Here is a 27,792-nt window from a genome sequence, read left to right as displayed (position 1 = left end):
CAATTCTGCCATTGCACCACAATTCATGTTGGTTTTGAAGCCAAACTATTCGAGACATAAAAGTTCTTTATTTATTTTTTAAAAATGCTATTCAGATATCGTAGATGAAATTATAATCTACATTGTATTATATATGAAATTTTAACTCACTTCAAAGAGAGTATACATAGAAAATTGATGGGTAAATATATTTTAACTTCAAATGCTATAACTTATAATCAATGTATTTCACTGTAAAAAATTGCATAGATTTTTGATTGATGGATATTTTTGTATGTAATAAATTATCCAGTGCTATTTTATTTATTTTCTAATGACCGTGCCAAGTGCGGCTATATTTACTAGAATAAAAATCAATGTTTTAACTAGTGTTTTTTTTTTTCCGCGTGTATTAACTAGTTTTTTTTAATTCTTTTTCCGCGTGTATTAACCAGTTCGAAAACTATAAAATAGACATATCTGCGCATGTTAGAACTCAACACCATTGAAAACTATCTATTGGTATTCTACTGCTCTTCCCATTACGGAAGCCAGCTTATCACATACGCTACCCGCGCATCTTAGATTACTCCACCGGATTGCTGCCGTTGACTGTTCCGGTGACGATGTCCGATCAAAACCCAAAGCCCTAAATCAATTTTCCCGTTGATCTATCTATTGCTATTCTACTGCTCTTCCCATTATCTTGATATTCTTCCATCCATGAAAAGGAAGAAGGAAAAATCAAGAACTTGTTGGCTTTTTGAAGTTACATTAGTATTCTCAAATGCATATTTTTAAAAAAAGTAAGTTATGTTGTCATCTTCGCAGTATATGTTAAGGATGTTCAAGAATTTGTTTTCCCCAACTTCATACACTACTGACGCATCTTAGATTACCCCACCGGATTAACTGTCCCATTGACGATGTCCGATCAAAACCCTAAATCAATTTTCCCGCTGTTCTATCTGCTCAAGTAAATACTACTGCTCTTCCCATTATCTTGGTTTTCTTCCATCCATTAAAAAAGAAAGAAGGAAAATTTGAGAACTATATATTGTCAAATTATCTTGGAATTTTTGCATACATTCTTGTAAAGAAAAAAATCAAGAACTTGTTGGCATGCATTCTCTTTAAGAAAAATTCAAGAACTTGTTGGCTTTCTGAAGAAATTGTAGTTTTAAGAATTTATTGTCATGGAACATATCAAGAAAATTCAATAAGTCTTTAAAAATAAATAAATTATTTTGTCATTCTCGCAGCCTATGTTAAGGATGTTCAAGAATTTGTTTTTACATTTTTAGGGAAATGGGGAGCATTAAGCTAATACAGGCCTTTTGGAGTTCAATTCGATCAGGGGTTATCTTGTTGTTGAGGAGTTGGTTTTCAACAGCCTCCATGCTGGTGCCTCCAAGATATGCTAATTGACCCTTTCAAAGTTTCAAGTTGTTGAATGGAAAGATGTGGAGCCGTTCTTGAAGGTCCCATTCGCACAACTAAAATTTTTTTAAGTAGTTTAATTATAAGAAGTTGTGATTTGTAGCATCTTGAATGAAGACACTCAATTGGAAAGACTTCCGTAAACGCCCTCACTGGCCATTTTCATTTACATGGTCTAGACTTTTTGACTTCGATTGTATCTTAAAAAGGGAAAATTGTGCCATGTAAGAGAATGGGGAATTATGATTCATCTTTTCTGATTTTGTTAATGTTTTGAGGATCAGTAAAGATGGGCTGCTGAGAACATCATAGTTAAGTGACTAACTATGGCAACTTGTGCTTTCATGCAGTTTTAATTGTTTAGACTAATTGCACCTGCAAATTTTTTGTTTCTTGCACAAAAGGCAGAGACTGGTGAGGCTCTTCAATGACTTCTTATGTTCCTTTGTTTGCTACTTCTGATGATGTGAGCATATGCTATATATGAAAATTGATACTATTTTTCTCCTCTTAATATGATGCTCCATTCTAGTATCATAAGTTTTTTTTCCAAATGAATATTCTTATATATCACAACACTGATTTCTTTTTTCCATGAGATTTACTTCCTTGTAGGAATGTTCTTTTTGTGTTTATTATTCTTATAAGTTGTGTACTCCTAGGTTGAACTTTAACCCAGTTTCCACTTTCCACCAGGTATCTGTTGCTATAGGCATTGGTACCTGCTATGTTAAGGTGGTTGACAATGATAAGTATTAGTTTCTTTGACATTGATATAATGCATTTTGATGTGCAGAAAGTTCTGCTCAATTTATTATTTTACTTCATCACCTGAAGTTGGTACTTTCTTTTGAAGGATCTAGTGTCTCACGAGATGGACTGGTGCTCATGGGAGGAAGATATGGTAATCTTTTTGCAAAATGTTGGACTGACATCATTTTTTCTATTGTATTGATGCTGCTGCACATAATTTATTATGCCGACAACTATGATATTCATAACTTGGAATGGTTGTTATTGTCTATAGGATTGCATGCATTACCTCAACTGATAGGCTGTTTGACGGTTTGTGTTCATTAATATCATCATTTTACAAATGTTCATTTTGTGGTTTACTTGTAATTGGGAAACCTGGTATGGCTGTACACAACACAAAATATTGATGCTTACATTTTGTTTTTGCTTTTATTGTAAGGTGTTCATGTACATCTCAATCCTGGTGCTTGATTTGCAATATATTTATATGTATCCCTCTCCCCCCTTTTTTTGGTGCTTCATCTTCAGTTGTGCTTCCTTTTTGTTTGGTCATTTTAACTATGGTTTTGTATGCTTGTTTTACATCATCGACATCAAAATACAACCATTCAGATGATATGCATGCTTTCCTAGCAAGCTTTGGCTTTAAAGGAGAGCTCTGAGCTCTATTTCTGACATTTCTTTTTGGAAATTCCAAAACTCATGGGAGGCATCTTAAGGTTTTGAAGGTAAATTTCTTTTGAATTTTAGTTGGTAGTATTCATTAGGATAGGTATAAAACTACTAACCTGGTCTTTGTTCTTACCATTGTTTAGACGATGGCAAGTGTTTGTACCTTGGAATTGATGAATGTAGATAAGATGTTGGTACAACAGGTAATTCTGTATAAGCCTACCTGATACATGAGTTGACTGTTGCTTGCTAATTAGGATATTTGTTGGGATTTTTCTTTTTGCATGTATTTCACAACCAACCTTTTTTGAAGGTAGCAAATGCATTCCAAACACTTCTAGTTTTCTCAGAATCAATCAAGTAAAAAATTATTGATTTACATATTTTACTTCTAAAGTTGTACTCTGATCTGATTGTTCTTTTGGTTTGCATGTAGAATCTTGAAGTCCAAAGAGGGTTTTGCATTCTCCGAAAGAGTCTCTGGTAAGAATCGCCCTTGCGCATCCCATTGTCTCCTTGAAAACTGTTTATATTGAAAGGTCCATCTTTGATACACTAGCTAACTTAAGGATATTTCCTGTCTGGTTTCTTAGATTTGTTGATTTGCATGCAGTGAGGATGACCTGCTTTGCACACTTGAGGATGACCTGCTATATATGAAAATGACCTGCTTTGCTTACCCAATCATTTCTGCTTCCTTTAAATGAATTTTGCAGTCTTTTTTTTTTCAAATTTACATCAATTTTCATAAATCTAGATATTTTGCTACATCAATCTTCTTGGAGCCTTGCTATCTCTAGGGGATTGTGACATCCAGCTGTATTTTGATTTTTGAGTGGGATCAGGGTAGAGGGGTGGCTCATCTTCTCAGGAGTTCCAAACTTGTAGGTCAATGTGAGTCATCTAATTCACAATAAAATTTTCTGTTATTCATAAAAAATTGAGCCCTACCAATAAATTTAGGTTGATCTTCAGCTGTGGAGGTTGGAAACACAGCTTTGACCTATTAAATGTGCCAACACTGTTGATCTTTTGCATTATTCTAGAGACTCAAGAGCTTTCGAGGATACTTTTTTTATGTATCCTTTGTTTCAAAAGGTATCAACTTTCCTCCTTCAGGTTAGAGTTACTGAGTTAGTATCTTTTCTCTTTTTTGTAGAAATAAAAGAGAAATATATATTAGTGACTTGGATCTTAGAGGAAGTAACTTCATTTAAACATTTAACACTTTAATGTTCTAACAGTTTTAATAAATACTATAAATCATTAACTAGAATGAGAGGATTAAGGAGAAGCTAGAATAGGCTCTGAGGAAGTGACAAAATCTTATTTTTCTTTGACGAGTGGAGGAAATAGGTGCACATGTAACCATAGGACTGTGTTTGGTTCCTCTTAGTTTTCGACTGCAGACCATGGACTATACTTGAGAACTGTTGTACTTTTAGGATTATTGAATTTTGTTTCAACTGATTACATTGTTTGATTCTGTAGACATTTTTCTATGAACTGGATAGGAAGTTGTTGACTTCAATGCCATGTTATTTGTTAAAAGTGTTGGTCATCACCTGCTCAGAATTTCTACTTTGTGTACGTTATGTACGCTAAGAGAGGAGTGGTTTGACTTACCGCCACAAAAAAGGAAAAAAAAGACGGGGTGTGGGGTATGTGTGGTTTTTCTCTTTATTGAGGATATTGTCGTGAATCTCTGGACTGAAAGTAACTCTGCCGATGAGAGCTTTTGAGATATCAACATTTTTATGCAACATCACTTAGGAATCATTTTGGTTGATGTTATTTGTACATATGGTTTTGTCCACTCCACATTCCTTTCCCTGTAGGCCGTAGCTCCCCACCTACCTCCCTAAAAGGGGGGGGGGGGGAGGAAACAAATTGTGGAAGGTTTTGTTAGTGGAAGAGAGTTACTTATGCATCAGATGGTGCAAAGCATTTCAGTGCTATGACATCGTGTAGTTTTTTTCGCTTTCTTTTCTCTTAAGTATATAGTTGGTGAAGTTTCCTATCCTCATCTATTGCTATCCCATTCCTGCTCCTCTTTTCAGATATACCTGTGAATTATTAGATCAAGAAAAAGAGGTGCAGGGCCCAGAATTGCAAAGCTACACTTGAGCTTCCTTCCCTGCAGCCAAAGAAACTGACTGGAGAGTGCACTGTCTGAGAGAGATTTGATCTTTACAGAATATTCTGTGGGGAAGTGCTTCCAAAAAGCGTGATCCTGAGTCCAGATTCTTCTTGTCAGATTGAAAGTTCAAGTCGGTCAATTGATGGATCTCTTGCTCATTACACAGTTTGTGTAATTGGAAATCCAGAAGCTCTGTGCAACCCTTTCCATCCAATTCGAGGTAATTTGTCCTTGAGTGCTTGTTTGTGTTAATAATCAACGATGTCAGAAAATGTGTGCAACTAATTAATGTTCTTTTCCACCATGCAAAAGCTATCTTGCTCAGAGCTTCCACAGCGGTCGTCCCATCAGTGCGATCAATCTTCCACCCAAAGCTGTGGTGACGGTGTATTCTCTGAGGCAAGGTAATGTTATCAAACTTCTTGGGAGGGTTAGGTCTCTTTTTGATATTATCTCAAATATGTTAGTAACTAACACAACCTGATGTTTCTCTCTTCAGGCCAATTGTGAAAATGAAACTTGTTAACATCTGGAATAGCTAGTTACAAATTCAAGGGGAGTGCAGGGAGTAGTTCACAAGTACACGCGATGGGGAGTCAAAAGAAGGTTAACCAATCCTGCCATTTGTTCCTGCCCTGGGTAAGAGGTAAATTTTTATAGTGCATGTTTCAGTTAATTAGCTTTATTTCTTTCACCCACTCTTCAAGATTTTCTTAGACTGCATTCTTATTAATAATGAAAGCATTAGAGAGGACAATGTCTCTTTCTAAGTCTCCTAGGCCACATAGTCTTTTTCTAATTCCATCTTGCTTATGTTCTGATCTTGTGATAGAATTGTCATGCCTTGCAATTTTTATTCAAATTTTCAGAACTTGCACCAACAAATACTCAAAATTTCTTAGAATCTGTGATAAAATGGAGTGACTTCCGTCCAAAGATTACAGTTGAGTACCTTAGCTATATGTCATATGTTTTTGTGACTTCTTCTCTATTTTGTTAAGATGATGGACTTTTACCTTTTCTAATATGAGAGATGCAGAGTGATACTGGAACAGAGAATCTTAAGAATCAGGCTACTACACTCAATGTCACTTCTGGCGTCTTGCATTTTGTTGGTGATTCATTAGTTCTTGATACCATTAATAAAAACTGCCTGGTGGAGGGTGCCAAAGCTCTCCAACAGGTTGATAAGAAGTTTATTTCGATTGTCGCGAACACAACACTTGCTATAGTTGATCAGATCTATTCTGGCCTTTTCATAGTCCAATGGCTTTTCTTGGTTTCTCATGAATTTCCTTATAACACATTTAGTTTAAACGATTGTTTCTTTTAGGATGGTTTGGTTGGCTCATTAGCAAATATTAATCTCGCATAAACTTCCGCATAAATAGTAAACATTTGTTTGTCGCATAAGAAAAATTAATATCTGTATAACTATGTAGCACTCGGTTATCCGCATAAGAATAAATAAGCGCGACATAACTAATGCAACATTTGGTTGGCGGTATTTAACTGTCCATTATTAATATCCTCATGACTTATGCCAGTATTATTTTATGCTATGCTGGATACCTTATGGAATAATAACACATTTGTCAACAATGCATAAATATGAGTATTTACAGGCAAAAGTTCCCTTTAATGTCTCATTCATTATTCACCAGGTATTAATCCCCACATTATTATTTACCACATAACAGATTTAACATTATTATAACCACATAACCAATACTTTAACAAATAAAGTCTTACTCTCTTGTATTGCAATTTTTTGATATTACTGAAGAAGAGAAGAGTGATGTAGGGTGCTTTATCTTTTGCTTCATCACTTTGTGACCGTCTGGTGGAGTATATTCTTGTGTAGAAACCTAGGTCCATGTCAAAATAAATGTGCGTCCCTTTTTACATAGTCAAGAATTATGATGTTTTTTTTTATCAAGGTTCTAGCATTTATCTTTGTTGAACATTACAGTCATTGTCATGTTCTACAACATGCTACAGATAAGCGAATTCGTTTGGAAGAACTGTTTGAGAAGGTAATGATTGTCTAAAAATTCATTGAAGTGTCATTTCAACTTGGAGTCTGTAACTTACTGAATTATCAGGTCCTATCTGGAAAAATGAGGACAACAACCTATGTTGATTCTGAGCAAGAATTGATACGATTATTTTGATAATAGGTAACATTGATTTTAAGTCTTGTAGGGATGTCTTGAAACTCTTTATACTAGGTCACATTGATTTTTGAGTCTTTCACTATGCTTTTGCAGGTCATTCCTGAAATTGGTTACCAATTACTACTCAACTATGCTGTCCAAATTGAAAACTGGGGTTGTATATGCAACAATCATTCTCAAACTTCAAGATCATTTACCAGGTAAATCACGATCTTTATTTAGAGTTTCATCACACAAACAGTCTATGGAACTTGATAAAATTGACATTTACCAAAAATTCCATTGCACTAAATTTTGCAACATGCATTAAAGTTAAACCTAACTCTGAGCATGAAGTTATATGTTTTTGTTAAAGCCGGAACTTAACTCTGATTCACAAGCAACCAACATCTGTCACACTTCTTGCGGTAACATTCTCTAATACTTTTCTCTGTCATATTATACATTCAAAAGGTTAAGTACATGTAAACCATTTGCAGATCAGTCTTGGAAGTTAATGGTTTTAATACAGGATTAGTTGCTCACCTACATTCTCAAACCTTTTACTACACTTTATAGCTTATTCCTATGAAGGATATATGCCTGTCTAAATGTGGAAAACGAAGCCTGAAATTCTGAGGTATCAATAACAGTTTATTTATCAGTCCTGTGCTCCATCTCGTTGAAAGCAAGAAGGAATTTTGAGGGTTTAAGCCTTTCGTCATTTCTGCGCATTGTCTCATAAGGTCCATTTTATGTTTTAATTGGGTTGATTATAGCTAGTGAATTATGAATTGTAACTTCTAAGGGAAGAGCTTTTTTGTTCTAATACCATCAGTAACAAAACAATGCTAGACGTTATCTCTTTTTGAATTATAAGGCCTTAAAACTTGAATAGCTTCCAACTTAATTTGAAAACTATTTATGGCATCATTCATGTTTTTGGAAATACTCCACTAGCTAACAAGATTCTCGTGACCGTGTTTCATAAGAAAATGATTGTTTTCGTGATAATACAGGTTCTGTGTATTTTGTGTGTTAATCTAACTGATGTGGATCTTTGTGTGTTAATCTAACTGATGTGGATCTGTTAAAATTTATTCAACAGGTTAGTCCATCGACACTAACTAGCTCTCATATTTTACTCCATTTAAATCTAATCTTTCTCATGGTTTATTGCTTATGTTCTTGCTTAGATGCTGTGTCATGTTCTCTGAGTAATGTAATTGCAACCCACAGCTTGCTGATACAGATGGATCATCAATAGAGTACCCCATCAGTGAACTGGGTCCTGAATAAGAAGCCTTGCAGGAGTAAGTTAATATTTAATTCATGAAATTTGGAGCTACCTTGATGCTCTCTCGCCTCCTCGTCTATTGCTATCCCACTCCCTGCTCCTCTTTTCAGATATACCTGTGAATTATGAGATCATAAAAAAGAGGTGCGGGGACCTGAGTTGCAAAGCGACACTTGAACTTCCTTCCCCGCAGCCAAAGAAACTGAATGGAGAGTGCACTGTCAGGAGAGAGAGATCCGATCTGCACAGAATATTCTGTGGGGTAGTGCTTCTGAAAAGCATGATCCTGAGTCCAGATTCCTCCGTCAGATCAAAAGTTCAAGTCGGTCAATTGATTGCTCTCTTGCTCATTGCACAGTCGGTGTGAACTGGAAATCCAGAAACTCTGCGCACCCCCTTTCATCTAATGTTTTACCTACAGAGGATGATTTCCTGGATAACAAATTCAGTGCTTCAGCTAGCTCCAGTTATAAATCAGACTGCCGGTTTGGTTCCGTATGGGAGGAGTCTTAAACAATTGGAGCTGGCATATCAACAGATGATGCGTCATTTAGGGAGTCTCTTGAACTTGACAACAGTTTAAATGTGATGCATGAGAGAGGGAAACCATTTATGCAGAGCTGTTCTTTGCATAGAAGCCTGATACATGATGGATCATCTTTTGATAGTGATGAAGATATTAAGTTTGAAAAAAGTAAATACATAACTGAACAAAATCGCCTTGAAGATGATTATAGTGTTGAATCTGAAGTAGCTGATGATGTTAATCAGGTCCTAAATCATAGGTCTCCTAAAGGCAAGGAAATATATTTTAGAAGCTCTCCAGCTGCAAAACTCAGAGCAAGGCATTGCAGAGGTCAAAATTTCTGTCAGGAGATTCAGAAAAGTCTTCATTAACCTAGGACATTCTAGATGAATACGATCATGTTATGGACTTCTTTAAACAGACTGCTGAAAATTATGGTTCTGGTCTACCATCTTTTAGTCCAGAACCGTCTCCTCTTCCACCAGATCGTTTGCTCGGGACCAGGTTTTCAAGATGTTAATCCTTACATTGCTGAAAGTGGGATTTAAACTTCTGTTAAACATGAAGTTGGTGTGACGTATAATTTTGGAATCATGGAACATAATCTCTTGGTTCCTGCCATAAATAATATGGGAAAAGAGGACTGTTTGTTCCCAAATCCTGCAAAGTTTGATCTCGATTTTTATGCTTGTTCTAAAGAGGATATGGGTAGTATATACATGATGCGTGGGACGTTTATAGTTCAGGTCCTTCTGAATTCTATTATGACGGACTTGATTTGTCACATTTACATTTTCATGGTGAAGAAAATCTTAATAATTATATGACACCACGAGCTATGCTCTCCTCTAGGGTGGATGGGAACTCGGGTAAATGGATTGATGCTGGAAATTGAGGTAAAACAGATGAGTTTATACGGAAGAAGAAGAGTAGAAGAAGTCATTCAGCTCCTCCATTTTACCAAGGCAAGAAGAAGTTCTTTGCCAAGGGCGAGTCTTCAAGAATGGCAGCAGGAAATAACAATATTAAGACTCTTTATGATGTGCCACTCATTCCAGGTAATTTGTCCTTGAGTGCTTGTTTGTATTAATAATCAATGATGACAGAAAATGTGTGCAACTAATTAATGTTCTTTTCCATCATGCAGACACTAGAGCTGTAAGGATACTCCAGCATTCTGCAGAAGCTATCTGCTCGGAGCTTCTCTGATGAAAGGTCATGTTATCAGCTTTCTTTGAAGGGTTAGGTCTCTTTCTGATATTATCTCAATCAAATATGTTAGTAACTCACACGACCTGATGTTTCTCTCTTCAGGACAAATGTGAAAATGAAACTAGATAACATCTGGAATAACAAATTACAAGCTCAAGGGGAGTGCACAAGTACACGCGATGGGGAGTCAAAAGAAGGTAAACCATTCCTGCCAATTGTTCCTGACCTGTATAAGTGGTGAATTTTTCTAGGGCATGTTTCAGTTAATTAGCTTCATTTCTTTCACCCACTTTTCAAGATTATCTGACTGCATTCTTATTAATCATGAAAGCATTAGAGATTACCATGTCTCTTACTAAGTTTCCAAGGCAACATAGTCTCTTTCAAATTCCATCTTGTAATGGAATTGTCATGCCTGGAAGTTTTTTATTCAAAATTTCAGAATTTGCACTAACAAATACTCAAAGTTCCTTAATTCTGGGACAGAATGGAGGGACTTCTGTCCCGAGATCTCAGTTGAGAACCTTAGCTATATCTCGGATGTTTTGGAGACTTCTCTATCTTGTTAAGATCGTGGACTCTTACCTCTTCCAGTATGAGATGCAGAGCAGAACTGGAACAGAGAATCTGAAGAATCAGGATACTATACTCAATGTCACTGCAGCGTCTTGCATGTTGTTGGTGATTCATTGGTTCCTGATACCATTGATAAAAACTGCTTGGAGGGTGCCAAAGTTCTCCAACAGGTTGATAAGAAGTTTATTCCGATTGTGGCGGGCACAACAGTTTCTATAATTGATCAGGGCTATTCTGGCCTCTGCATAGTCCATTATGGCCATTCTTGGTTTCTCATGAATTCCTTATAATGCATTTATTTTAGACATTTGTTTCTCATAGGGATGGTTTAGTTGAACTCAGTAGAAAATATAAATCAGCATAAACTTCCGCATAAATAGTATAATATTTGTTTGCTGCGTAAGAAAAAGCAATATTCACATAACTATGTAGCATTCAGTTATCTGCATTATATAGTCAAGGATTATATGTGATGTGCTACAGCATGCTGCAGATGAGCTAATTCGTTTGTAAGAACTGCTGATTGTCTAAAAACTCATTGATGTGTTATTTCAACTTGGAGTTTGTAACAACAACAACATACCCAGTGAAATCCCACAAGTACTTGGAGTCTGTAACTTATTGAATTATCAGGTCTATCTGGACAAATGAGGACAACAACTTATCTTGATTCTGAGCAAGAATTGGTACGTTGATTTTGGTAATAGGTAACATTGAATTTGAGTCTTGTGGGGCTCTTTATAATAGGAAAGTTTTTGAGTCTTTGACTATACTTTTGCAGGTCATGCCTGTAATTGGTCACCAATTACTACACAACTATGCTAACCAAAATCAAAACTGGGGTTGGACCTACAACATTCATTTACAAGCTTCAAGATCATTTATCAGGTAAGTTACTATCTTTGGTTAGATTTTCATTACACAACCAGTCTGTGGAACTTAAATAAATTGCCATTTACCAGAATCCATTGCACTAGATTTTGAAACATTCATTAAAGTTGAACCTAACTCTGTACATGAAGTTATATGTTTTGGTTAAAGCAGGAACTTAAATCTGATTCACAAGCAACCAACATCTGTCGCACTTCTTGCGGTAACATTCTCTAATACTTGTCTCTGTCATATTATTCATTCAAATGGTTAAGTACATGTAAACCATTTGCAAATTAGTCTTAGTATTACAATATTGATTGTAGTTGTTAATATAGGATTTAGGAAGTCACGTTAACTATTAGGAAATAAGAATTGGGAATAAAGCTACGTTGATTAGTATAAATACACAAGGGCTGGGAGAGATTGCTCACCTACATTCTTAAACCTTTTACTACACTTTATAGCTTATTCTCTTCAACATTCATATTCCTTCTTCTGAAGGATATATGCCTGTCTAAATGTGGAAAGCAAAGCATGAAAAGCACTTCTTCTCAGGCTAATTATTCCATTCTGAGGCATCAATAGCACAGTTATCAGTTCTGTGCTCCATCTTGTTGAAAGCAAGAAGGATATTTGAGGGTTTAAGCATTTCAAGTGTCATTTGTGTGCATTGTCTCTGAAGGTCCATTCTATGTTTTAAAGTGGGTTAATTATAGAAAGTGAATTACGAATTGTAACTTCTAAGGGAAGAGCTTTTTTGTTCTTATACCCTTAGTAACAAGACAATGCTAGAGATTCTCTCTTTTTGAATTACAAGGCCTTGAAGCTTGAATAGCTTCCAACTTTATTTGGAAAACCATTCATAACATCATTCTTGTTTTAGGAAATACTCCACTAGCTAACAAGATTCTCTTGCACGTATTTCACAAGAAAATGATTGTTTTCTTTATAATACATGTTCCGTGAATGTTGGGAGTTAATCTAACTTATGTGGATCTTTTGTTCCGTGTATTTTGGGAGTTAATCTAACTGATGTGGATCTATTAGAATTTATTCAACAGGTTAGTCCATCGACACTAACTAGCTCTCATATTTTAGTCCTCCATTTAACTTTAATCATGGAATCTTGCTTATTTTCTTGCTTAAATGTCGTGTCATGTTCTTTGAATAGTGTATTTGCAACTCACAGCTTGCTCATACTGATGTATCATCAATAGTTCCCCATCAGCGAATCGGGTCCTGAATAATAAGACTTGCAAGAGTAAGTTATTATTTAATTTATGAATTTGGAGCTATCTTGATGCTCTCTCGCCTCCACCCACCCCCACATAAGAAAAATTGTAAGATTATGGAATTAGAACCAAAAGTGATTTACGATATTTTTCGTTATTCGTGATTTCTTTTCATTTATGTTGGAACAATAACTCTGATATTAATAGAGTGGAACAGATACAGAGTTGTGTTGGAATTGCATTTGATGGTACGTTGAAGTAAGGAATTTCATATTATTAATGACTGCAATATCTTTTCATTTGTTAGTGTGCTCATGGACGACCGACTACTGTCCCTCTTGTCAACTTAAGTGCTCTGCATGACTCATGAGTATACATATTTTGGTTCTGCTTGCTACCTACCAGGCAATAATTTCCCGCTGAAGATATTCAGTTTGTTTTCATCACATTGAAGGATAGTCTTGATTTGGAGCACGGTACATCTATATACAGATTCAACAAATAAATGTATGTATTAAATGCCTCTCAAACACAGACACACGACAAATAGGAAAAGGAAACGGATTGTACAGTTTTCATGTTAAGTCAGAGTAACTCAATGTGTATAGAATGTAAAGAAATGCTACGATAATGAATTAGGTAATTTGATTGGAACATCATTCATCTTGTTGATATGATTAAATTTGTACGTCTCACTATCTGACCCTCTCTCTTTTGATCCATTAAGTAAAAATAGAGTCATTTTTTGGATCAAATTATTGACGGCTGTGGCATTTTTAAATCAAACTTTTAATTGATGCGTAGTTTTGTTCAATTTTGCATAGTTTGAGGAAATTTTTGATCATTTTCTGAATATAAAAAGATATTATTTTATTAGACTGATTTGAAAATATAAGAATTTCACATGAATCGAGGGAAGAGAAATAAAACATTGTCACATGAATTGAAAACTTTTTCCTAGTTTGGTTTTATTTCATGTGCCAAATAACCACATAGTATATTTAAATTATATATTACCTAGTTATTTTGGTAATAAATTTCATAATTAACTAACTGGATGAAAGAATCATCTAGGATCAAATATAAAATTAAATAATTTTTTTTGTGAAATTTATTTCAGTAGATTGTATGATATTGATGGCCTAAGCAGTCAATAGGTTGTGGATGACTTCATTTGTAGGTGCTAAGATCAAAAGCCAATAGGAAAACAATCTATGCTAAGGTCACTAAGCAATTACTTAATAAAAAAAAAGGAGTGTCTGGACACTTATAATTAGGAAGTGTGTGCTTCCGTAATTGAACGTTAGTTAAAATGGACGTTATACCTAAGTTGTAAAATTATTAATATCTAAGTTAAATAAACTAGTATTAAATATATTGAAAGTTTAGAATAAGATTATGGTTGTTAGAAGTAGATATACTGATATTGCGAATTCGAAATAGAATTACTTGAACTAAATTCTGTATTTAACTTTTAAGAAATCTATTTTGTAAATATGTATAAAATATTAATTAATAATTTCATAACTTAGAATTAAAATTTTGAATCATAATCTGAATCGACCTACAAAAATTACACAATCTAAATAATTTGAGTTGTATACGATGATAATAAATTTCACATTATCAATTGAATAGACTCCTCTTATTTAAAAAATTAATAAGTACTACAATAAAAAAATTAGAAATAATATATTTTGTATTAACGAGTTTTTTTTCCTCGCGTATTAACTAGTTCGGAAACTATAAAAGAGACACCACCTTCACATTTTAGAACTCACCACCATCATATTACGGAAGCCTCATATACGCTACCGGCGCATCCTAGAGTACGCCACCGGATTGCTGTTCTTAACTGCCCCGGTGACGATGTCCGATGAAAACCCTAAACCCTTAAGTCTTCCGCTGATCTTTCTGCAGTTTTCCAGAAAGAACTTGTTGGCTTTATGAAGTTTCATACATTGGGTATTCTTCCTTAAATCAATTTTCCCGGCGATCAATAATGCTACTGTTCTTCCCATCCATTAAAAAAGAAAGAAGGAAATTTCGAGAACTCGTTGAAGTTACCTGGGTATTCTTGGAACTCGTTGAACCCTAAATCAGATTATCTTGGAATTCGAGACCTTGATATTGTCAGATTAACTTGGAATTCTTGCATGCATTCTTTTTAAGAAAAAAAAATCAAGAAGTTGTAGTTATTCTTAAATGCATATTTTAAGGAAATCAAAAAATTGAAGTTTTCAAGAATATATTGGCATTGCACATATCAAGAAATCTTTTAAAGAAAATTATGTTGTTATTCTCGCAATGTGTGTTAAGGATGTTCAAGAATTTGTTTTTACTTTTTTAGGGAGATGGGGTCAATTTGGTGAGGGTATCACAAGGGTTGTTGTGGAGTTGGTTTTCAACAGCCTCGATGCTGATGCCACCAAGGTGTACTAATTTACCCTTTCAATGTTTCAATACTCTTTACGATTTTGCTTCTTGAATCATAAAAAATTGTGGAGTTGTTCTTGAAGACCCCACTTGAACAATTTAAATTTTGGTAGTTCAATTATAAAAAGTTATTATTTTGTTGTATTTTGAATGAAGTCACTCAATTGGACAGACTTTTGTAAATGCCCTCAGTGGCCATTTTCCTTTATATGGTCTAGACTTTTTTTTTTAAAACATGGTCTAGACTTTTTGATTTTGATTGTTTCTTAAAAGTTGAAAATTGTGCCATGTAAGAGAATGGGGAATTATATGCTTTCTGATTTTGTGAATGTTTTGAGGATCGATAGAGGTGAGCTGCTGAGAATATGGCAAGTCGTACTTATATGCAGATTTAATCGCTTAGACTAGTCGCACAAAAGGCAGTGACCGGTGAGGCTTTTTAATGAATTCTTATGTTCCTTTGTTTGCTACTTCTGATGATGAGGTCATATCCTTTAGATGAAAGTTGATATACCTTTTCTCCCCTTAGTATGATGTTCCATTCGTATATCACAAATCTATTTCTTTTTTCCATGAGATTTATAGGATTGTTCTTTTTATGTTTGTTATTCTTATAAGTATTGTACTCCTAGTTTGAACTTAACCCACTTTCCACCAGGTATCTGTTGCTATAGGCATTGGGACCTGCTATATGTGCAGGTGGATGACAATGGTAAGTTTTAGTTTCTCTGACATTGATCTTATATATTTTGATGTGCAGAAAGTTCTACTCAATTTATTATTTAATTCATCATCTGAAGTTGTACCTTCTTTTGAAGGATCTGGTGTTTCATGAGATGGACTGGTGCTGATGGGAGAAAAATATGGTAATCTTTTTGCAAAATGTTGGACTGCCATCATCGTTTCTATTGTATTGATGCTGCTGTACATAATTTCTTTTGCCTGACAACTATGATGTTCATAACTTGGAATGATTGTTGTAGTCTATAAGATTGCATGCATTGATAAGCTGTTTGACAGTTTGTGTTCATTAATTTTTTTTTTTTTTTTGCAGATGTTCTTTTATGTATTGTTTTGTGGTTTTACTTGTAATTGGGCAAAACTTATATGGTTGTACACAACACAAAATGTTGATGCTTACATTTTGGTTTTGCTTTTATTGTAAGATGTTCATGTACATCTCTTTCCTAGTGCTTCATTTGCAATAAAATACTTTCATTTCCTGTACCGCCTCCCCAAAAGAAAAAGGGTAGCTTTTTTTGGGGGGGGAGGGACAGAGAGAGATGAAGTATATTTTTTATTGATCACTATTGTATGTAGAGATGTTTTGATTATTTATTCTAGCTGAAGTTGAGTTGGAACATACATATTGGTTCTTAGGTACTTTTAGCCCAGCTTATGGAGACAGTATATGTGCTTGTTTGTTTCTTCTGTTATGCTTCCCTTTTATCTGGCCATTTTAATATGGTTTCTTATGCTTCCTTTACACTAGCGACATCAAAATACAGCCATTCAGATGATATGCAGGCTTTCTCAGCAAGCTTTGGTTTCAAAGGAGAGTCTCTGAGCTCTATTTCTGACATTTCTTTATTGGAAATTGTTACTAAAACTCACGGCATGCCAAACAGATATCAGATATCGTAAGGTTTTGAAGGTAAGGTACTTTATTTAGTTGGTAGTATCCATTAGGATAGGTATAAAACTACTAACTTGGTCTTTGTTCTTGCCATTTTTTGCAGGACGGCAAGTGTTTGTAGCTTTGAATTGATGATTGTGGACAGGATGTTGGTACAACAGGTAATTCTATATAAGCCAGCCAACCTGATACAAGAGTTGACTACTGTTTGCTAATAAGGAAATTTGTTGGGATTTTTCTTTTTACAGTCATTGCTCGTGATGTATTTTACAACCAACCAGTTCGATGGAAGCACTCCAAGTACTTCTAGTTTTCTCACAATTCAAACAAATGAAAAATATTGATTTACATACTATACTTGTAAAGCTGTACTCTGACCTGTTTGATCATTTGGTTTGCATATATAATCTGGAAGCCCAAAGAATGCCTTACATTCTTTGAAAGAGTCTCTGCTAAGAATCGCCCTTGTGCATCCCTGTGTCCTCTTCAAAGTTGTTGATATTGAAAGGTCCGGTCCGTTTTTGTTACACCAGCTAACTTAAGGATATTTTATGTCTGGTTTCTTAGATTTTGTTCATTGCATGCAATTAGGATGACTTGCTTTGCACATGTGCTTCTCCTTCTCTGTTGCCACTATTGTCCAGTGAGTTTGGGATTCATCTGAGTTCCCTTAACAAATTGAATGCAAGTGATGGTTCATTCAAACTCTCAGGATACATTTCAGGTCTTGATATTTACACAGTGAAGGTATACAAGCCAAAATTGATGGATAAGAGATGTGATTAGTTATCTTTTCTACCTCTGTTTACCTAACAACCACTGTTTAATTTGCAAGTCCTTTAATATTGTTGTATCCACTTATTTCAGTATATTTTCCTGACCAAAGAAAAACGGAAAACTAAACTTTGGTTAACATTTTCTATATCGGATGCTTGTTTTTTATGGTGTCAAGATTTGTTTCCAAAGAACCAAAACATAAATTTCTTAATAACATATCTATAAGTTTTGACAGTGCTTCTGACATTGAGAAGCCAAGTAGATCTCAGATATATCCACTGTTTTTGTTCAACCTAAACTGTCCTAGATCTTTATATGATTTGATTTTAGAGCCTTAAAAGACTTCCGTAGAATTTAAGGTGAGATTTTTTGTTGGGATTTATGATTTAATTTGTTTTGGGGTTGGGAAATGAGTGTGAGTCTTCGGATTTATTTTATAGAATTGAGTTTGTGTTAGTGTTTGTTTTGTGAGAATTGGTTTGGGTTGTATTCTGTAAAAGATATTTCAAAACACCTAATCATTTTTTGAAACTTCAATATGGGTGAAATTAATAGGTTAAAACTGGCTAAACATCATTATTTAGTACTAATCGTTTAGGATTTCAAAGTATTAAAAAGGACCTCCTGACCGGCAAGGTCCTTGCGTTACAGCTGTTCTCATAGAACAAAGTAATCTCCCTTTTGTTATGGGAGAACAATGCAAAACCACATTTCTAGCTTCTTTTGGTTGCAAAACCAAACAGGCCAATGTTAACAGGGATGTGTCATACTTATTTGTTTTGCTGATTGGAGTATTGTATTTTGTATTACAATGTGTTTGCTGTTTTCCAAGATTGACAATTCTTCCAGTTTGAACTTAGTCTCCTGGTTTTTGCTTACCTAATCATTTCTGCTTCCCTTTAAATGGATTTTGTGGTTTTTCTGAAAATATATGTCAATTTTCATAGATCAAGGTAGAGAGGTGGCTCATATTCTCATATTGAACCATATCATCTACAATGAGCCTGATATTTAAGTGGGATCAGGGTAAGAGAGGTTGGTGTGCATTCTCAGCAGTTTCAAACTTGTAGGTCAATCTGAGCATTCACAAGAAAATTTTCTGTTTTTCAGAAGAAAAAAAGTGAGCGCAACCAGAAAATTTAGGTTGATCTTCACTCTTCAGCTGTGGAGGTTGGAAACACAACTTTGACCTATTAAATATGCTAACACTGTTGAACTTTCACATTATTCTAGAGACTCAATAGCTTTAGAGGATACCTTTTTATGTATCCTTTGTTTCAAAAGGTATCAACTTACCTCCTTCATGTTAGAATTACTATCTTTTCTCTTCTTTGAAGAAATAGAAGAGAAATATATTTAAGACTTGGTGATAATAGAATATACGGTACATCTATTAGTAGGTGTGAAATACAATTCACATCTCTTATTTAATGGGTGAGGGACTAACTTGATACTAACCCCTAGCATGATCTAATATTGGACATTAGTCAAGCACAAAGTGGGGAAACCACCTTAGTTTGCTTATAGTGAAAACATAAGAAACTGAATAGCACTGGAAGATCTAACTAGAGAAGTTCCTGTAGATGGAAGCTTACCAGGAAAGTTGGAGAGCAGTAACGCTAGCTGCCGGTATTGGCTAAGGCTTCCTGCCAGTAGGTGTAACCTGTATTAGATACAATCCACATCTTAGAGGAACTAGCTTCGTTTGAATACTTTAACACTACTCTAATTTTCTAACTGTTTTAATAAATACTAGCAACTATTAAATAGAATGTTAAACAGGTCTTAAATCAAAGGTCTCCTAGAGACAGAAATATATTTTGAGAACTTCTCCAGGTGCAAAACTCAGAGCAAGGCATAACAGAGGTCAAATTATTTGTCAGGAGATTCAGAAAAATCTTCATTAACCAAGGACATTCTAGATGAAGACGATCGATCATCTTATGAACTTTGTTAAATGGACTTTAAATTATGGTTCTGGCCTGCTGTCCTTTATTCCAGAACTGTATCCTCTGCCACCAGATGTACTGATTTACCCTTTCAATGTTTCAATACTCTTTATGATTTTACTAGGTAATGAATGGAAAGTTGTGGAGTTGTTCTTGAAGGCCCCACTCAAACAATTTTAATTTTTTTTTTTTGAGTAGTTCAATTATAAAAAGTTGTGATTTGTTGTATTTTGAATGAAGACACTCAATTGGACAGACTTTTGTAGATGCCTTCAATGGCCATTTTCCTTTACATGGTCTAGACTTTTTGACTTTGATTGTTTCTTAAAAATGGAAATTAGTGCCATGTAAGAGAATGGAGAATTATATGGTTCATCTTTTCTGATTTTGTTAATGTTTCGAGGATCAGTAGAGGTGGGCTGCTGAGAACATCATAGTTAAGTGACTAACGATGGCAAGTCGTGCTTTCATGCAGTTTTAATCGTTTAGACTAATTGCACCTGCGAATTTGTGTGTTAATTGCAAAAAAGGCAGTGACCAGTGAGGCTCTTCAATGAATTCTTGTGTTCCTTTGTTAGCTACTTGTGATGACGAAGGCATATGCTTTATATGAAAATTGATACTATTTTTCCTCCTTTTTATTATGATGCTCCATTCTATCGTAATTTTTTTCCAAATGAATATTCTTATATCACAACTCTTATTTCTTTTTTCCATTAGATGTACTTCCTTATGGGACAGTTCTTTTTGTGTTTGTTATTCTTAAAAGCCGTGTACTCCTAATTGAACTTTTACCCAGTTTCAGCTTTCCACCAGGTATCTGTTGCTATAGGCATTGGGACCTGCTATGTTAAGGTGGATGACAATGGTAAGTATTAGTTTCTATGGCATTGATATTAATGCATTTTGATGTGCAGAAAGTAAGTTCTGCTCAATTTATTATTTTACTTCATCATCTGAAGTTGTACTTTCTCTTGAAGGATCTGTTGTTACACGAGATGGACTGGTGCTGAGGGGAGAAAGATATGGTAATCTTTTTGCAAAATGTTGGGCTGACATCATCTTTTCTGTTGTATTGATGCTGCTGTACATAATTTATTTGCCCGACAACTATGATGTTCATAACTTGGAATAGTTGTTACTGTCTATAGGATTGCACACATTACCTTTACATGGTCTAGAATTTTTGACTTTGATTGTATCTTAAAAATGAAAAATTGTGCCATGTAAGAGAATGGGGAATTATGGTTCATCCTTTCTGATTTTGTTAATGTTTTGAGGATCAGTAAAGATGGGCTGCTGAAAACATCATAGTTAAGTGACTAACGATGGCAAGTCGTGCTTTCATGCAGTTTTAATCGTTTAGACTAGTTGCACCTGCAAATTTTTGTGTTGCTTGCACTAAAGGCAGAAAACGATGAGGCTCTTCAATAAATTCTTATGTTCCTTTGTTTGCTACTTCTGATGACGTGGGCATATGCTTTATATGAAAATTGATACTATGAACTGGATAGGAAGCTATTGACTTCAATGCCATGTTATTTGTTAAATGTGCAAGTCATCACCTGCTCAGAATTTCTACTTTCTGTACCATATGTAGGTTAAGGGATGAGTGGTTTGACTTATCGCCACAAAAAAATGAAAAAAAGGCGGGATGTGTGTATGTGTGCGGTGTTTCTCTTTTTTTGAGGATATTGTCGTATTTCTGGACTGAAAGTAACTCTGCCAGTGAGAGCAATTGAGATATCAGCATTTTTATGCAACATCACTTAGGATTCATTTTGTCTGATGTTATTTGTACATGTGATTTTGTTCACTCCACATTCCCTTCCCTGTAGGCTGTAGTTTACCCGCCTACCTCCCTAAAAGAAGGGGGGGCGGGGGGGAGGAAACAAATTGTGGAAGGTTTTGTTAGTGGAAGAGAGCGCTACTTATGGATCAGATGGTGCTAAGCATTTCAGTGCTATGACATCGTGTAGTTTTTTCGCTTTCGTTTCTCTTAAGAATATAGTTGTTGAAGTTTCCTCTCCTCATTTATTGCTATCCCATTCCCTGCTCCTCTTTTCAGATATACTTTAGAATTATGAGATCAAGAAAAAGAGGTGCAGGGCCCAGAGTTGCAAAGCTACACTAGAGCTTTCTTCCCCACAGCCAAAGAAACTGACTGGAGAGTGCACTATCCTGAGACAGATTCGATCTTCGCAGAATATTCTGTGGGGAAGTACTTCTGAAAAGCGTGATCCTGAGTCCAGATTCCTCTTGTCAGAATGAAAGTTCAAGTTGGTCATTTGATGGATCTCTTGCTCATTTCACAGTTGGTGTAAACTGGAAATCCAGAAGCTCTGTGCAACCCTTTCATCTAATACCAGGTAATATGTCCTTGAGTGCTTGTTTGTGTTAATAATCAACGATGTCAGAAAATGTGTGCAATTAATTAATGTTTTTTTCCACTGTGCAGAGACTAGAGCTGTAAGAAGACTACAGCATTCTGCAAAAGCTATCTGCTCAGAGCTTCCACAGCAGCCATCCCATCAGTGTGATCAATCTTCCACCCAAAGTTGTGGTGACGGTGTATTCTCTGATGCAAGGTAATGTTATCAAACTTTTTGGGAGGGATAGGTATCTTTCTGATATTATCTTAAATATGTTTGTAACTTACACAACCTGATGTTTCTCTCTTCCGGCCAATTGTGAAGGTGAAACTTGTTAACATCTGGAATAGCAAATTACAAATTCAAGGTGAGTGCAGGGAGTAGTTCACAAGTACACACGATGGGGAGTCAAAAGAAGGTCAACCAATCCTGCCATTTATTCCTGCCCTGGGTAAGAGGTGAATTTTTATAGTGCATGTTTCAGTTAATTAGATTTATTTCTTTCACTTACTCTTCAAGATTTTCTTAGACTGCATTCTTATTATTCATGAAAGCATAAGAGACTACAATGCCTCTTTCTAAGTCTCCTAGGTTACATAGTCTTTTTCTAATTCCATCTTGCTTATGCTCTGATCTTGTGATAGAATTGTCATGCCTTGCAATTTTTATTCAAATTTTCAGAATTTGCACCAACAAAAACTCAAAATTTCTTTGATTCTGTGATAAAATGGAGGGACTTCCATCCAGAGATTATAGTTGAGTACCTTAGCTATATGGCAGATGTCTTTCTGACTTCTCTATTTTGTGGATTTTTATCTTTTCGAATATGAGATACAGAGAGTGATACTCTTTTATTTAATCCTGAGGTTTTTTCTAAGAATATCTAGAACAGTGAATCTTAAGAATCAGGCTACTACACTCATTGTCACTTCTGGCATCTTGCATTTTGTTGTTGCTTCATTAGTTCCTGATACCATTAATAAAAACTGCCTGGTGGAGGGTGCCAAAGCTCTCCAACAGATTGATAAGAAGTTTATTCATATTGTGGCGAACACAACACTTGCTATGATTGATCAGGTCTATTCTGGCTTTTGCGTAGTCCATTATGGCTATTCTTGGTTTCTCATGAATTTCCTTATAACACATTTCGTTTAAACGATTGTTTCTCTTAGGGATGGTTTGGTTGGCTCATTAGCAAATATGAATCTCAGCATAAACTTCCGCATAAATAGTAAAAATTTGTTGTCCGCATAAGAAAAAGTAATATCCGCATAAGAATAAATAAGCGCGACATAACTAAAGCAACATTTGGTTGGTGGTATTTAACTGTCCATTATTAATATGCTCATGACTTTTGTCAGTATTATTTAATGCGGGATACCTTATGGAATAATAACACATTTGTCAACAATGCATGGATATGAGTATTTACAGGCAAAAATTCCCTTTAATGTAGATAGTCCCTGCATAGCACTACTCATTCATTATTCACCCTGTATTAATCCCCACATTATTAGTTACCACGTAACAGATTTAACATTATTATAACCACATAACCAATACTTTAACAAATAATGTCTTACTCTCTTGTATTGCAATTTTTTGATATTACTGAAGAAAAGAACAGTGATGTAGGGTGATTTATCTTTTGCTTCATCACTTTGTGACCGTTTGGTGGAGTATATTCTTATGTAGAAACCTAGGTCCATGTCAAAATAAATGTGCGTCCCTTTTTACATAGTTAAGGTTTGTGATGTTTTTTTTATTTTTATTCTAGCATTTATCTTCGTTGAATGTTACAGTCATTGTCATGTTCTACAGCATGCTGCAGATGAGCAAATTCGTTTGGAAGGCAGGTTTGGAAGAACTGCCTGAGAAGATAATGATTGTTTAAAAATTCATTGAAGTATCATTTCAACTTGGAGTCTGTAACTTATTGAATTATCAGGTCCTGTCAGAGAGAATGAGGACAACAACTTATCTTGATCTGAGCAAGAATTGGTACGATTATTTTGATAGTAGGTAACATAGATTTTAAGTCTTGTGGGGATGTCTTGGAACTCTTTATAATAGGTAACATTGATTTTTTTGTCTTTGACCGTGCTTTTGCAGGTCATTCCTGTAATTGGTTACCAATTACTACACAACTATGCTGAGCATATTCAAAACTGGGGTTGGATCTGCAACATTCTCAAACTTCACGATCATTTACCAGGTAAATTACGATCTTTGTTTAGAGGTTCATCACACAACCAGTCTATGGAATTTGATAAAATTGACATTTACTAGAAATTCCATTGCTCGAAATTTTGCAACATGCATATAAGTTAAACCTAACTCTGAGCATGAAGTTATATGTTTTGGTTAAGCCGAAACTTAAATCTGATTCACAAGCAGCCAACATCTATCATACTTCTTACGATAACATTCTCTAATACTTGTCTCTGTCATATTATACATTCAAAAAGTTTACATGTAAACCATTTGCAAATCAGTCTTAGAAGTGAAAGGTGTTGATACAGGATTAGTTGCTCACCTACATTCTCAAACCTTTTACTACACTTTATAGCTTAATCTCTTCAACATTCATATTTCTCCCTATGAAGGTAATATGCCTGTCTATATGTGGAAAACAAAGCCTGACAAGCACTTCTTCTCTGGCTAGTTATTCCATTCTGAGGTATCAATAACAGTTTTGTATCAGTTCTGCGCTCTATCTTGTTGAAAGCAAGAAGGATTTTTGAGGGTTTAAGCCTTTCGTCATTTCTGCGCATTGTCTCATAAGGTCTATTTTATGTTTTAATTGGGTTGATTATAGCTAGTGAATTATGAATTGTTACTTCTAAGGGAAGAGCTTTTTTGTTCTAATACCATCAGTAATAAAACAATGCTAGACGTTATCTCTTTTTGAATTATAAGGCCTTAAAACTTGAATAGCTTCCAACTTAATTTGAAAACTATTTATGGCATCATTCATGTTTTTGGAAATACTCCACTAGCTAACAAGATTCTCGTGAACATGTTTCATAAGAAAATGATTGTTTTCGTGATAATACAGGTTCTGTGTATTTTGTGTGTTAATCTAACTAATGTGGATCTGTTAAAATTTATTCAACAGGTTAGTCCGTCGACACTAACTAGCTCTCATATTTTACTCCATTTAACTCTAATCTTTCTCATGGTTTATTGCTTATGTTCTTGCTTAGATGTTGTGTCATGCTCTCTGAGTATTGTAATTGCAACCCACAGCTTGCTGATACAGATGGATCATCAATAGAGTACCCCCATCAGTGAACTGGGTCCTGAATAAGAAGCCTTGCAGGAGTGTAAGTTAATATTTAATTCATGAATTTGGAGCTACCTTAATGCTCTCTCGCCTCCACTCACCCCCCACATAAGTAAAAATGAAAGAACAGGTAATTATAACCAAAAGTGATTTAAGATATTTTTCTTTACTCCTGATGTCTTTGTTTTCAGTTGTGTTGGAACAAAAATTTCTATATTGATTGAGTGGAACACATACGGAGGAATGAGGATCAATAAAGCAGGCCAACTAATTTTAGGGGTGAAGCATAATTGATGGATTGTTTCCTGATGTTGCTATTATATTTATCTATTTTCATAGGTGCAATTATGTTTGGAGATGCATAGTTGCCTTTGACTTCTGATTTCTGTTATTTCTGTTATTATTTATTACTTTCTATGCTTTGATTACTCAATTTTACCTGTGACGCTTTCATTATTTATTTAATCATTATTTGTTATTAGTATTTATTTATTTGTATTTATTTGTTATCTATTTGTTATTTGTTTGTTGTTTTTCTCATAAAGCTTTTAATTTTCTATTCTTATCTAACATTTTTTATGCATTTATGCTTTTACTGAGCCGAGGGTCTCCAGGAAACAGCCGTCCTACCTTGGTAGGAGTAAGGTCTGCGTACATTCTACCCTCCCCAGACCCCATGTTGTGGGATTTCACTGGGTTGTTGTTGTTGTTGTTGTATGCATTGTTGCCTTCCGAATGTTTTCTCATTGTTGAGGAGTTGAAGCAGACTTCATTGTGTTTTCAAGTGAATGGAAAATTGCATTTCAGAAGTTTTCTGTATTGGATCTGCATTTGATGGTATGTTTAAGAGAGGAATTCCATATTATTATTGACTGCAATATCTTTTCATTTGTAAGTGCGCTCATGGGCGATCAACTTTTGTCCCTCTTTTGCCAACTTAGGTGCTCTGCATGAGCAGATTGCTAAGTTAGGTTCGTGGAATAGGATTTCCTTGGAGGCATTGCATGGATTACACGGGCATGAAATCAACCTAGAACGTGCAACAAAGCGACTAAGATTGAGTCTGCAATCATCACATTGATGTATAATCTGGATATGGAGCTCGGTACATCTATGCAGATTCTAATCTGGATATGGAGCTCGGTACATTTATGCAGATTCAACAAATAAATGTATGTACTAAATATAATACTAGCTTTTGATGGCAGTAACACTCTCTTTCAACACACACACGCACATACACAAAAAAAAATAGGAAAAGGGAATGGATTGTATAGTTTTCATGTAAAGTCAGAGTAACTCATTGTGTATAGAATGTAAAGAAACACTACAATAATGAATTAGGTAATTTGATTGTAACATCATTCATCTGTTGAGTTGATTAAATTTGTATGTCTCACTTTTTAACCATCTCTTTTTTGATCTATTAAGTAAAAGTAGTCATTTTTTGAAACAAATTATTGCTCAATTTTGTATAGTTTAAGGATATTTTTGATCATTTTCTGAGTATAAAAAGATATTATTTGATTTGACTGATTTGAAATATAATTTTCATAGGAAATGAGAGGAGAGAACCAAAAAATTGTCACATGAATTGAGAAAAGAGTACAACAATTAACATTCATGAAACTAAAAAGAAAAAGAAACTTTTTCCATGTTTGGTTTCATTTCATGTGTCAAATACCTGCATAATATATTTAAATTATACATTACCTTGTTATTTTGATAATAAGTTCCATAATTAACTATCTGGATAAAAGAATTCTACCCACTTCAAAATAACTTTTGACTTATAGTATTTGAAGATTCATATGACAAAATTTGTATGGTTGAAGACTTGAAGTAGAGTCATTTTTATTTGGCGAAACCCATCGGTGGCCCCCTAAAGTTGACACCAACTTTCACTTAGACACCTAAACTAGGCTTGATTCATTTTAGACACCTCAAGTAAGGCTCCGATGTGTCATTTTGACACTTTTTTGACAATCACCAAAATATATTAAGTGTGTGTAATGCACTCGCCTGACGTGTTAAAAATGATCAATAATTTGATGACACGTGGCATTTTTTATCCAAATAATAATTTTTTAGAAAAATAAAAATTAACAACTATTATCTAAAGAGAAAAAAAAATATAAATCAAATCTAGCAATTGTTAGCCTCTAATGGCTTCAATTCTTCGAAAATCTCTGCAAAATCAATTTCTATCAGCCGCAAGAATCACCACAATCCTTAGCTCTAAACCTATACCTACATCACCTATGTTCCATCATCCTTCTTCTAGTAGGATTGGTCAAATCCAATGTTTTCTTCAAGGAGGAACATCGGATTCGAAACCGAATGTTGGGTTTTACCCAAGCTTTTCTTTTGGGCATTTTCTAAATCCAGTTTCTCAAAATGGATTGATTTCATCTGAGGAATATAACGTTGTTGATGACGAGTCACATAAGATTTGGGTTGATAGTGTGAAGAACAAG

The 27,792-nt window shown here is 34.8% G+C and overlaps 1 long non-coding RNA gene across 3 annotated transcripts; it reads left to right on the top strand.

The window, feature by feature from the left end:
- Nucleotides 1–396: 396 nt before the first annotated feature.
- On the top strand, nt 397–26,725 carry LOC129872367 (uncharacterized). 3 transcript variants are annotated; one of them, XR_008762555.1, is made up of 48 exons: nt 397–785; nt 1,284–1,460; nt 2,116–2,154; nt 2,276–2,323; nt 2,788–2,903; nt 2,991–3,050; nt 3,284–3,330; nt 3,441–3,945; nt 4,908–5,207; nt 5,300–5,391; nt 5,487–5,633; nt 5,857–5,930; nt 6,960–7,023; nt 7,093–7,167; nt 7,258–7,364; nt 7,520–7,571; nt 8,163–8,251; nt 8,340–8,456; nt 8,551–10,024; nt 10,114–10,181; nt 10,281–10,375; nt 11,238–11,440; nt 11,536–11,642; nt 11,799–11,847; nt 12,675–12,688; nt 12,799–12,888; nt 13,167–13,366; nt 15,210–15,292; nt 15,954–16,007; nt 16,114–16,161; nt 16,788–16,949; nt 17,035–17,092; nt 17,180–17,231; nt 17,347–17,439; nt 17,523–17,678; nt 18,656–18,743; nt 18,819–18,878; nt 20,474–20,525; nt 20,638–20,685; nt 21,726–22,026; nt 22,116–22,276; nt 22,407–22,480; nt 22,711–22,784; nt 23,851–24,030; nt 24,142–24,244; nt 25,236–25,353; nt 25,655–26,152; nt 26,257–26,725. It is a non-coding gene; the product is annotated as an uncharacterized LOC129872367 (long non-coding RNA). The 3 variants fall into 3 exon arrangements; XR_008762553.1 differs by lacking the exons at nt 18,656–18,743; nt 18,819–18,878 and having other exon boundaries at nt 398–785; nt 5,044–5,207; XR_008762554.1 differs by lacking the exons at nt 3,441–3,945; nt 18,656–18,743; nt 18,819–18,878 and having other exon boundaries at nt 400–785; nt 5,044–5,207.
- The last annotated feature ends 1,067 nt before the right edge of the window (nt 26,726–27,792 follow it).

This window comes from Solanum dulcamara, chromosome 11, assembly GCF_947179165.1.
Source record: "Solanum dulcamara chromosome 11, daSolDulc1.2, whole genome shotgun sequence".
NCBI classification, from domain to species: Eukaryota; Viridiplantae; Streptophyta; class Magnoliopsida; order Solanales; family Solanaceae; genus Solanum; species Solanum dulcamara.
This window is presented reverse-complemented; position numbering and strand designations above follow the sequence as displayed.